The following is a 12005-nucleotide window of genomic DNA, read 5'->3' on the forward strand; positions in this document are numbered from 1 at the left end:
GGATAGCTGTTTGCACCTACCCTGTGTGGCCCCAGTGACTGTCCTCTTAATTCTTTTGATTGCTTTCAGGGTTTGTGCTGTCTCCCCTGTGGTCAGGCTGCCAGCCATCACTCTTCATTGGCTTTAATTATCGTGCCAGCCCCTGGCAGCCCTCCCCATTCACTTCAAATCTGTGACTTCTGATCAGCTACATTATTAACAACTGTCTAAAATAAAACTAGGTAGTCAGAGAGGGCTTTAGAGACCCTCCTGCAGTTAAAATGCACCACCTTTAGCTCTTGGACTTTATATCCTTCCTTTGACTGCTCAGAAGGGATATCACAGGCCTTTAGTCCTTTGTCCTGTTTTTTTGTTAGCTTCCAGGGGATTGAAAGACACCAGATAAATGGGCCTTTAGATAAGTAAGGTAATCGTGCGTATCATTTGGCATTTGCTGGCAAATTACCTTCTAGTGAATCCTTTCCAAAAGCAAAGAAGTTGTCTAGAGTTTCTTTTACATCTTGTTCCGCATCCCATTATAGGACTGTCCCTGTGAAGCCTCCTAGTGGTACATGGTGAAGCTTCTGTGCATGCAACAGGAGGGAAGATTAGTAAACAGACTGGAATAAGATTCCTCATCCCTCCCACTTCCTGCACTTATCAGGCTGAGGCTCATTCACTTCAAATTCAATTCATCGAGTTCCCAGGTGCTTTTCTCCTATGTTCTGACATAGCTGCCTCGCTCATCTTTAAGAGGACTACAGGGCTCTTGAAATGTCAGTTGATGGGATCCAACTCCATGTCTGGGCCTTGTGGGGACCTATATCTGTTCCTCTCTCCCTCTGAGGCACCACTTACCCCTGGGCCTGCAGAGTGACAGAGGGACAGGAGAGGCCATACTCTGTACTCAGGACCCATCCTCATTAGGAAGCTTATTTTCTGTCCCTTCACAACCACACACAGATGCCAAGTGTCCCTGCTGTCACTGCATGGCAAAGTAACCTCAATGGTGATTATCATAGCCTGTGTTTATTGGGCCCTTCCATGAGTCAAGGACTATGTTTAGGGCTTTATGTGCATCATCTCACTTGCTTCTCACAGGAGCCCCCTAAGGTCAGGTGCTGTTGGCCTCATTTTAAGAATGAGGAAACAGACATTAGACCTTAGAGAAGTGACTTCATCAAGCTGTCACAGAAAGAATTTGGCAAAGCTGACATTTCAGCATTAGAACCTAAGCTCCTAATCACTGAGCGATACTGCTGGATACACATACTCAGTTTTGATTTTTTTTTTTTAATTTTTATTTATTTATGATAGTCACAGAGAGACAGAGAGAGAGGCAGAGACACAGGCAGAGGGAGAAGCAGGCTCCATGCACCGGGAACCCGATGTGGGATTCAATCCCAGGTCTCCGGGATCGCGCCCTGGGCCAAAGGCAGGCGCCAAACCGCTGCGCCACCCAGGGATCCCACATACTCAGTTTTGTACCTTCTTCCTCTGTCTCTTTAAACTATCAGGGAATGAAGAATGCAATTTTATGAGAAGCTGAATAAAAAATATCAGACTACTTGGGGTACCTGGCTGGCTCAGTCAGTGGAACATGCAACTCTTGATCTCAGAGGTAATAAGATCGAGCTCCACATTAGGTATAGAGCTCACTTAAGAATAAAACCCTTAAAAAAAAAAAAAAAAAAAAAAGAAAAAAAAAAGAATAAAATCCTTAAAAAAAAAAAGTCAAACTCCAGCAATTTCTCTACAACTTATATTTAGACTCAGTGACATCCTCAGTATTATTGAGAAAAGGGTTAGGGAAAGAAGTGTGCCTCACCAAGAACTGTGAGTTAAGTGCTTGGTTGGTTTAATACATGAGGAAAGCAGTTCAGGGGTTGAGAAGATGATCTTCAAAATCAGATAGGTCTCCCAAAACTTCATGCTGTTCCTTCTATGAACTTTGGTTTCCTCATTTGCAAAACGAGAATTTGGATTGTATTTACGTCTTCGAGTTATAATAATTAAATGAAGTAATACATGTAAGGCACTTAGCACAGTATCTATCCTAAGGGCTTCTAGCAACATTGGCTATGACAAGGATTGTGTTCTTTGGTCCTCCTTCCATTCCTGTGTGGTCAGGTATTATTTGCCCTTCACTGAGTGGACCCCAGTGGTCCTGGTCTGAGTTCTTCCTGCAGCTTGTCTGGCTTCCCCAATACTTCCCTCACAAGAAGCCTGCCCAATGCCACCCAACTGCTTGCATTGTGTGAGGAGGAGGGGGGTAGATGAATAGACAGGTTTTCTGTTCTCTTTTCCCTGATTTCCCTGCTCCTCAAATCAACACTTGAAACCCACCCTGCCGTTGTAGCCTTGCAGGCTCCCTTCACCACCAGGAGTCTACGCTCTTAGGTTCTGGTTTGGGTTTCAGTTTCACACCTGATCATCCATGCATCCTGTCTATGCATCAGTGTAACCTGGAGGTCCTCAGTTTGAGTGGGAAAATCAGAGGTCAGTGTAGAGTGGGGGAGGAAGGAGGGAGTTTGTAGTAGAGGCTAGCTACAGTAATTGCCTGCTGTCCCTGAGGTGGACATAATGGGGCTAAAGTGGCCTGTGACCTCTTCAGGAGACACTTCCCAGGTCTTGGCACAGCTCTCCCCGTCACTGCTAGCTCTGACTTCCCCCCGCAGGCCCTGTGTGTCCTCCCACCTCTTTGAGGCTAGTCTCACCAGCAGCTTGCCCCTGGACTAATCTCTTTCTCCCTATGTCCTGCTGCCAAATCTGCCTACCATTCTACTTTCGTATCAGAATGCCAGCCTGGGGCAGCCCCGGTGGCGCAGCGGTTTAGTGGCACCTGCAACCTAGGGTGTGATCCTGGAGACCCTGGATCAAGGCCCACGTCAGGCTCTCTGCATGGTGCCTGCTTCTCCCTCTGCCTGTGTCTCTGCCTCTCTCTCTCTCTCTGTGTGTCTCTATGAATGAATGAATGAATGAATGAATGAATAAATAAGTAAATAAATCTTTAAAAAAAAAAAAGAAGAAGAATGCCAGCCTGGCAAGGTGGTCTGACAGGAAGAGGACTAGAGTGCTGGGCTGGAGCCCTGGGTTCTTGTCTCCACCCTGTCACGGACTGTCTTGTCACGGTCTCTTGCTGGGTGACCTCACCCATGTGCCTTTCCTCTTGTGACTTCGGCTTCCCTGTCTAGGTTAGGATGTGGGATGGTGGTTGTTGAATTGGCTAATCCCCGAGGCCCTTCTGTTCTGCCATTGCAGGGCTCTGCCCTGGAGTTGTCAGCAATCTGCATGACTCCCTTGTTTCTGTAGGATGGTGTCTTGCCCCCTCCCTCCGTCTGGTCTTTCCTTACCCGTCCTATCCTCTGCTTCTTACCACACACTCTTTTTCCACAGACCCCCTAACATGCTCACCCATTCCCCAGACCAACATGCACAGACCCCCTAATATGCCCACCCATTCCCCAGACCAACATGCCCTTCCTCAGGATGTTTGCTTGCTTGCAGGGCCTCCCACCCTCACTTCTGTACTTCCAAGTCCTGTTAATCCATTAGGCCCCTTTCAAGCTCCCCTCTTCTCTGAAAGCCTTCTTGATGAGACTCAGCTATCATTTGGCCTCTTGGCCTCCTACTCCCTACAAGAAACACATTTGTACCATATTTAGTGTGGCCCTGGCTTACATCATTCCAGGAGCAGAACCCCTCTGTTGCCCGGGAAAAGCATCCTCCTGTTGCGTGGTGAGGGAGCAGGGATCACTGTCCCCTCCCATCCTGCCCCGCTTCGCAGCAGGCTTCTTGTTCCCCAGCCAGACTTGGGAACAGCTGGTGTTCCCCAACCCTCTGAATGTCTCCAGCTGCCCCTGCTTCCTTTTCTTTTTGGTTTTCTCAGATCCCAGCTGTGGGGCCCAGGGCAGAGCCAAGGACGGTGCGGCCAAGGGCAGCTGGAGTGAACAGAGATACATGGACGTGGAGCGTCTGAGAGTTAGAAGGAAGGCAAAACTGAGCGGGATCCCTGGGTGGCGCAGCGGTTTGGCGCCTGCCTTTGGCCCAGGGCGCGATCCTGGAGACCCGGGATCGAATCCCACATCGGGCTCCCGGTGCATGGAGCCTGTTTCTCCCTCTGCCTGTGTCTCTGCCTCTCTCGCTCTCTCTGTGTGACTATCATAAATAAATAAAAATTAAAAAAAAAAAAAAAAAAAAAAAAAAAAACTGAGCACGAATCCCACTGATAGTGAAAATGAGGGAAAGTTTGCCAGCTCATTTTCCCCATCTTGCTTTCATCTAAAAAAAGAAGCTGCTCAGAAATACAGTCTTCCTCAGCCTGCTAAGCCAGATGGTCCCTAGATGTTCAGCCTGCCAAGTGTGCGTGTATAATTATTCATTTTCATGGTATCACACCCAGGTCTGAATCCAGACACACTTTTTTGCCATTTGATCTGGAGCCAGCGAACCTTTCTGAGCCTTTCTTTCTTTTTCTGTAAAATGGGGTCACTGATGTCTGTGGTGCCCACCTCAGGATGGGGGCCAGGGGAGGGAGGAGGAGAGGGTTTCAGTGGCAGATGTAAGAGCACTTTGTAATTTACAAGGCACTAGACAAATATATATTGCTATTAATAACAAAAGTGCCATATTTTGTTTTTGCCGGTGTGCTGCTACATAATGAGCACTTGTTTTGTGCCAGATTCTGTGCTAAGTGTTTTACATAGATTGTATCATTTAATCCTAACAACATCCCTGCAAGGTAGTTCATGTTATTCCCATATAACAGCTCAGGAAAATGAGGTTCAGAAAGATGGGCCAGCTCAGCCACAGTCACCCAGCCTGTACGTAAGTCCTGCAGCCAGGATTTGAACCTAAACTGTTGGGTTCCAAAGTCAGTGCTCTTAATTTCTGTTCATTCCTACCTTACCAAGAAAGCAGTTCCTTACTCCATGTAAGCTAAAATAAAAGCTAAAATAACACATCATTTGATCTCCAGTAAATGCCCTAAACATTAGTTGGGTCATACCAAGAGTCATTTTCGTTGAGGATCCAACTGAGTCCTAATAGTGCACCTTGAATGCTTTTCTAGCAGTAGAGATGGACTGGTTCCAACAGTCAATCATCCATCCACCTCACATGAAGTTAACAGTTCAGAGAACAAACCCATTAGTACTATACTCTAAGCCATGGAGCCAAACAACTGGCAGAAAAAAAAATTTTTTAAATCTCTAACTTATATATTGTAGATTAGTGATTCTCAGCTCTAGATGCATATCAGAATCACTTTGGAATTCTATAAAAATACAGTTGCCCTGGCCATGTCTCCAGAGACCCAGAGAAGCTGAATCAGAAGGTATAGGGTAGGCTCCAGAGGTGTGTGGGCACACACACGCATCTGTGTGTGTGTGTGTGTGTGTGTGTGTGTGTGTTATAAGCTCCAGGGATATCCTGATATGCAGCCTAGTTTGAGAACCCCTGTTATGATTAAACACTATTAGCCTATTTTTCTCTTCTCTGTGGAAAAAGACTAATTACTGGCTGAAAATAGCGAATCATTAAATTTTAGAATTGGAAGAACAAACCAAAGCTCAGAGAAGTAGAGAAGTTCAGCAAGTAGTTGGTAGATTTGAATTAAAATCCAGATCTGAGGGTGCCTGGATGGCTTAGTCCATTAAGGGTCTGACTCTTGATCTCAGAACAGGTCTTTTTTTTTTTTTTTTTTTTTAATTTATTCATGAAAGACAGAGAGAGAGGCAGAAGCAGAGGGAGAAGCAGGCTCCCCGTAGACCCTGATGCGGGACTTAATCCCAGGACCCCAGGATCACGACCTGAGCCAAAGGCAGGCCATCAACTACCAAGCCACCCAGGTGCCCTGTTTTGTTGGATTATTAAGAAAATCCTCAGGACCCACTCACCATGAAATCCATGGTTTCCAGCAGTCCTACCTTGGAGTTTTTGTGTAGAGAAGAAACCTGGGCTAGAAGGTCTGTGCGAATCAATGCAGATAGCGTTTCTCACACGTGTTCATTTACACTAATGGTTGGCCTGGTCTTCATGGAACTGAATCTAGAGGGTGAGAAAGGCCAACAGTTAGGCAAAGTCATGAGCACTATACTAGGTGCTAAGGATCCGAAATGGCACAGGGAGATTAGTTCAACTTCAGCAGAGGAGCAAAGCTCTCAGAGAGTATCATATACTTGAGCTTGGTATTTGTATTAGTTATTGTGGCATAAGAACCCCAAATTTAGCAGCTTAGAACAACAAACATTATCTTACACTTTATGGCTCAGGAATTCTGGAGTGGCTTAGCTGGGTGGTTCTGGCTTAAGATCTCTCATGAGGTTGCAGTCAGAATGTCAGCTGGGATTACTGTCATCTGAAGGCTTGACTAAGACTGGAGGATCCACTTCCAGGCTGGCTCACTCACAAGGCTGTTGGCAGGAGGGCCTTATCTCATGGAGCTCTCGGTGGGGCTGCTGCTCAAGACATGGCAGCTGGCTTCTCCCAGAACAAGTGATCCAAGAGAGAGTAAGATGGAAGCTGCAGTGTCTGTTATGACCCATCTTTGGAAGTCATATTCCATGGTATCCACGATATCATATTATTTAGGCCTGGCCTATTCAGTGTGGGAGGGGACACACTCCAAGGGTGTGAATGCCAGGAGGTGGTGATTACAGGGGATCATCATGGAAGCTGGCTACCACAGTATTAAAGATGAATGGAGTTTTCCAGATGGCCAAGGGAGAAGGCTTTCCAAGCACAAGAAATAACATGTGAAGACACAGAAATATAAATAGCAGGGCATTGCATATTCAGGACATTGTAACCAGTTTGGAGGAAATAGGTAAAAAATGGGTTTCTGTGTCCAGTGAAGAAATTAGGCCTTTATTATCAGGCCAGTGATTTTCAGATGTTTCCACATATTGGAATCACATGAGAAGATTTTAAAACTTCCAATGCCAACGCTACACCCATATCAATTAAATAAGAATCTCTGGGAATGGATCCAGATATTAGTTTTAAAAGTTTCTCAGGTGAGGAGTGCCTGGCTGGCTCAGTCGGTAGAATGTACAACTCTTGATCTGGGGGTCGTGAGCTCAAGCCCCACATAGGGCATGGAGCCTACCTAAAAAAAATGAAATAAAAAGTTTCTTAGGTGACTGATAGGCAGCCAAGGTTGAAGTCCAGTGCTGTAGGCAACATGAAGTAACCGAAAAGCTTGAAGCAGGGATATTATGTGACTAGACTTCCAATCTCTTCTCAGGGATGAGAAAGTGCAGCTGTACTTTCCCTCTCTGCTCACCTAGAAAATTACTAGTAAAACTAGAAAGGCCCCATCATCTATACTCACCCCTCACCCAGGGATTCCACATTTCATCATCTTTACTACCAAAAATTAAGCAGAAACATTTAAACTTCAGCAGCTCCGAGTAACTTCTCATCATCCTAAATTGCCTATTTATAAATTTCCAAACCTAGTGTTGGTGCCAACATTCTTACATTAACATAATCACTCTCGAGAGTTTTTTTCCCACTGCTTCACACTTTCGTATATCCATTTTTCTATTTCTGCACGGTCCTCCCATCTAACAGGAGAGTGTAAATTAGGGCCAGAGCCTTCTGAGCTAGATGGACCTCTGAATTTGAGTCCTGATGTTATCACTTATTAACATGTTGGGGGACTGAACCTCTCAGGGCTTCAGCTAACTCATCTGAAAAATGCAATCATATCTACCTCAGAAGATGCTTGAGGATATTAGATGAGATCATGCATGTCAAGACCTCTCCTCAGTGCCTGGCACATAGCGTGCAATAAATGTTTGTTACTGTTCAGCATTTCAGATGACTTTAATATTCTGTTGCATCAACCACCACCGTCCTGTTTAGGTCTGCTTAGCAGTTTTTCCCATTGCCAGGGTTTTGAGCCATTTTTAGTTGTTTTTGGCTGTAATATTTTACATTTCTTTGTATAAATTGGTGGGATTTCTCTTTAAAGTTATTTTCCTAGTATTTTAGATGTGGAAAAGGAAGATTGGAGAGAGGAAGTAACTTGTCAAACAAAGGTGTTACTGCTTGTTAGTGTCAGAGCCAGGACTAAGGCCAGGTCCCAGGCACCCTGAGACTTACCCTTGTGTTCTTTCTCCCCTGCCACTCAGACCCCGTACTCACTGGAGACTTGAAGCCTGGCCCGTCTTGCCTTCTCTTCTCTGGGCTAAGTAGTTCTGATCTCCCAGTGTGCCCTCTGACATGCCCTCTCCCACCCTTTCATCATCCTAGAGGCCCCTCATCAATCCACTATAATTGGAGCACCATCCCTGCTGGTCCCCTGGGGGGCGGGAGCAGACGATGACTAACGCTTTGGAGACCTGGATTCCTCTCTTGGCGCCTCTGGATGTCTGTTGGTTGATGTTGTGCAGTCAGATGGGGATGGGGATCCGTCTGACTCATACCCCTCTCTCCTACCTGGAACACTGTCTGATTTCATCAAATCTACCTTCCCAGAACAGTAGAGCTTAAAGGGACCAGAGAGATCATTCTCTAACTAACCCATTATTTACAAAGTGAAGAAACAGGCTCAGTGATGCAGGTTGATCAGTAGCAGATCTGGGATTGGGACCCAGGCCAGGAGACTCCCAGGGTAACGGTGGGGAGAGGGCCCTGGAGCCTGGCAGGCCTGCATATGAGTCCTCCCAACTGTGAGAGTTAAGCCATGCCCCAGTTTCCTCTTCTGTAAAATGGTAATACCCAGCTCAGGGATGTGATAAGGAGTAAATGAGATAAATAATGTGGAGTATGTAGAGCACTGTGCTCCATAAATGGTAGGTAGTCGGTAGAGCAGAGTGGTTAAGGTCTGGGCTTTGAAATCAGAGAACTATTCAAATCCTAGACACCCACTCATGAGTTGAGCTATGTGATCTTGGACAACTTATTTAACAAGAGCTAATACTTATTGAATTTTTGTTCTAGGCATTATGCCAAGTGCCTTAGAGAGATTATTTTATGTAATGAGCTCAACACTTTTATGAGATAGGTGCCATCAGTAGCCTGCTTTTCTGATTGGAGATACTGAGGCATGCACCAATTTAATAATCTTACCTCACTGTCCGTATTTCTGATTATTCTCTGAACTCTTTCCTACTAAACACGCCCATCTTCTTCCTTCAAAAAAAATTTTTTTTTAAATTTATTTATTTATGATAGTCACACAGAGAGAGAGAGAGAGGCAGAGACATAGGCAGAGGGAGAAGCAGGCTCCATGCACCGGGAGCCCGACGTGGGATTCGATCCCGGGTCTCCAGGACCGCGCCCTGGGCCAAAGGCAGGCGCCAAACCGCTGCGCCACCCAGGGATCCCCCATCTTCTTCCTTCAATGCAGAATTTTCTCCTGCTTCTGAGCTTTGGAATAGGCACTAGTCTCTTCTTACCCTCTCCCCTCTTCTCTTCATCAAATTCTGTTCCAGCATTGCCACAGACTCTCCTCTTAAAAACCCACCCTGCAAGCCTCACACAAGCTGCTCCAGCATCTTCTAGGCCCTGTCTGCTGCCAGCGCCTGAGATCTACATCTCAGGGTTGTTAGTTTCTGCCATCCAGGTCCTCCTGCACACTGGTGCCCCCTTCACACAAAGGACTCCATGAAGGACAAGTGTCCCTAGTCAATTCAACTCAACCAACATCATACCTGCTTTTGTCACTGCTGGACCAGATGTTGGGCACTGTCTTGGCTATTCATCCAGGCTGACAAATCACATCCCACTCACCCCTGCTCTATAGAAATGAAACTCAGATTTCACACCCAAAATGCGGAAGTCTGAAAACATGAAAGCCAGCAAAAGTGTGGAATTCGGGGAAATACTCATTAGGAATATTCATGGCCTTCTGGTGGCACAGCAGTGAGTTGGTGCAACCACTTTGGAAATATCTTACAGAGTCAAAGATGCACATACCCTACAATCAGCAAGTCTACTCCTAGGCAAACCTGAGGAAACCCTTGCTCATGTGTACAAAAAAAAAAAAAAAAAAAAAGCAAACATACAAAATTGTTTCTTGCAACACATAAATGTTTCTTCATTGCAAAAGTTATTGTTTTCCCAAAAAACTCCAACTAGGGTTTTATAAAATAAAAAGATAGGATTTTTAAAGATCACATTTCATTTTTAAAAATTCACTGTGGTAAAATACATATAACGTGAAATTTACCCTTTTAATCCCTCTTAAGTGTACGGTTCTGTGGTATTGAGTACATTTACATTGTGCATCCTAAAAATCCCATGTTTCTTAATGAGTGCAGATTTAAATATCTAGATGGTAGAACATAGTAAATTAGGAAACACCTATGTGTTTTTTTAAAAGATTTATTTATTCGGGCAGCCCAGGTGGCTCAGCGGTTTAGCGCGCCTTCAGCCCAGGGCATGATCCTGGAGACCTGGGATGGAGTCCCACGTCGGGTTCCCTGCATGGAGCCTGCTTCTCCTGTGTCTCTGCCTTTCTCTCTCTCTCTCTCTCTCTCTCTCATGAATAAATAAATAAAATCTTTGAAAAAAAAAAGATTTATTTATTCATGAGAGACACAGGGCGGGTGTGCAGAGACATAGGCAGAGGGAAAAGCAGGCTCCTCTCAGGGAGGATCCCAGAATCATGACCTGAGCCGAAGGCAGAAACCCAGCTCCTGAGCCACCCAGGCGTCCCAAACAACTGTGTTAACAAAGCATTAAATAATCTGTGTTTTGGGATCTCTGGGTGGCGCAGCGGTTTGGCGCCTGCCTTTGGCCCAGGGCATGATCCTGGAGACCTGGGATCGAATCCCACGTCGGGCTCCCTGCATGGAGCCTGCTTCTCCCTCTGTCTGTGTCTCTGCCTCTCCGTCTCTCTCTGTGTGACTATCGTGAATAAATAAAGTCTTAAAAAAAAAAAAAAGTTTAAATAATCTGTGTTTTAATTTATCCTGGCATTGGACTGCCTTTTTTCTTGTTGATGCAAAAGGTATGTGTTGTTATTTTTTTTCCTCCTGATCCTTGTGCTATTTTTTTCCAACTTTGTATTATGAGAAATTTCAAACATAGAATAGTGTCGAAATCATAGTACAAAGAACACCTGTAACCCCCCCAACACACACACACCTGGATTCAATAATTTTGACTCTTACTCATGGAGTTTATAAAATATCACCTTCATAGGTCTGGTTCCTCTGTTTCCTGTATCCCATTCAGGGCCATTTCTTTCTGGGATTCCTTTTTCCTTTTGCTTGAGTATTCATACTTTTTTGAAAGGTTGTATGACAGGGAAACTTGGAGTCCTTATAGGACCTTGGATGTGTATGTTAATTTGGCTGGGGAGAGAATTCTAGATACAAATTCATTTTTTTCCCTCAGACCTTTGAAGACCTCATTCCTTTGTCTTCCAGCATGCAGTACCGTTGGTAAGAGATCTGATGCCAATCTAAGTCTTGATCCTTTATCTCTAGGAATTCTGGAGGCCAACTTTTATCCTCAAAGGTCAGACACTTCACCAGTAGGTGCCTAGGATGTATCTCTTTTTGATTGAAAGACACTTATGAATAAAGGACTTGGCCGATTAGATAGATAGCTGGTGTAGGTTCCTCGGAAACATGAGAGGTTTTTTTTTTCCCACAAAGGATCTCTTTGTGGTAGTTCTGACTATGGGCTCTGAGAAGTGGACAGGACCTGTCAATAAGCAAGCCTCCCGATAGGCAATCTCTGGATTGCAGAAGTTCTAAAATAAAGGACTGGGACAATATGTTACTGGTCTCTTAGTTGCAGTGGACAGCAAAGAGGCTTGATCCAGCTTAAGCAAAAACAATTTATGGCTTAGAAAGTTTATAGTAGGGCTGCAGATTATCTGCATGGTAGCAAGATGGCTGCCAGCGGCCCCAGACTCCCATCATCTTTATTTTTATTTTTTCCTTAAGATTTACTTATTTATTCATGAAAGACACACAGAAAGAGGCAGAAACAGGCAGGGAGAGAAGAAGGCTCCCTTCAGGGAGCCCAATGTGAGACTCCACCCTGGGATCCTGCCCTGAGCC

Source organism: Canis lupus, chromosome 2, assembly GCF_011100685.1.
Source record: "Canis lupus familiaris isolate Mischka breed German Shepherd chromosome 2, alternate assembly UU_Cfam_GSD_1.0, whole genome shotgun sequence".
NCBI classification, from domain to species: domain Eukaryota; kingdom Metazoa; phylum Chordata; class Mammalia; order Carnivora; family Canidae; genus Canis; species Canis lupus.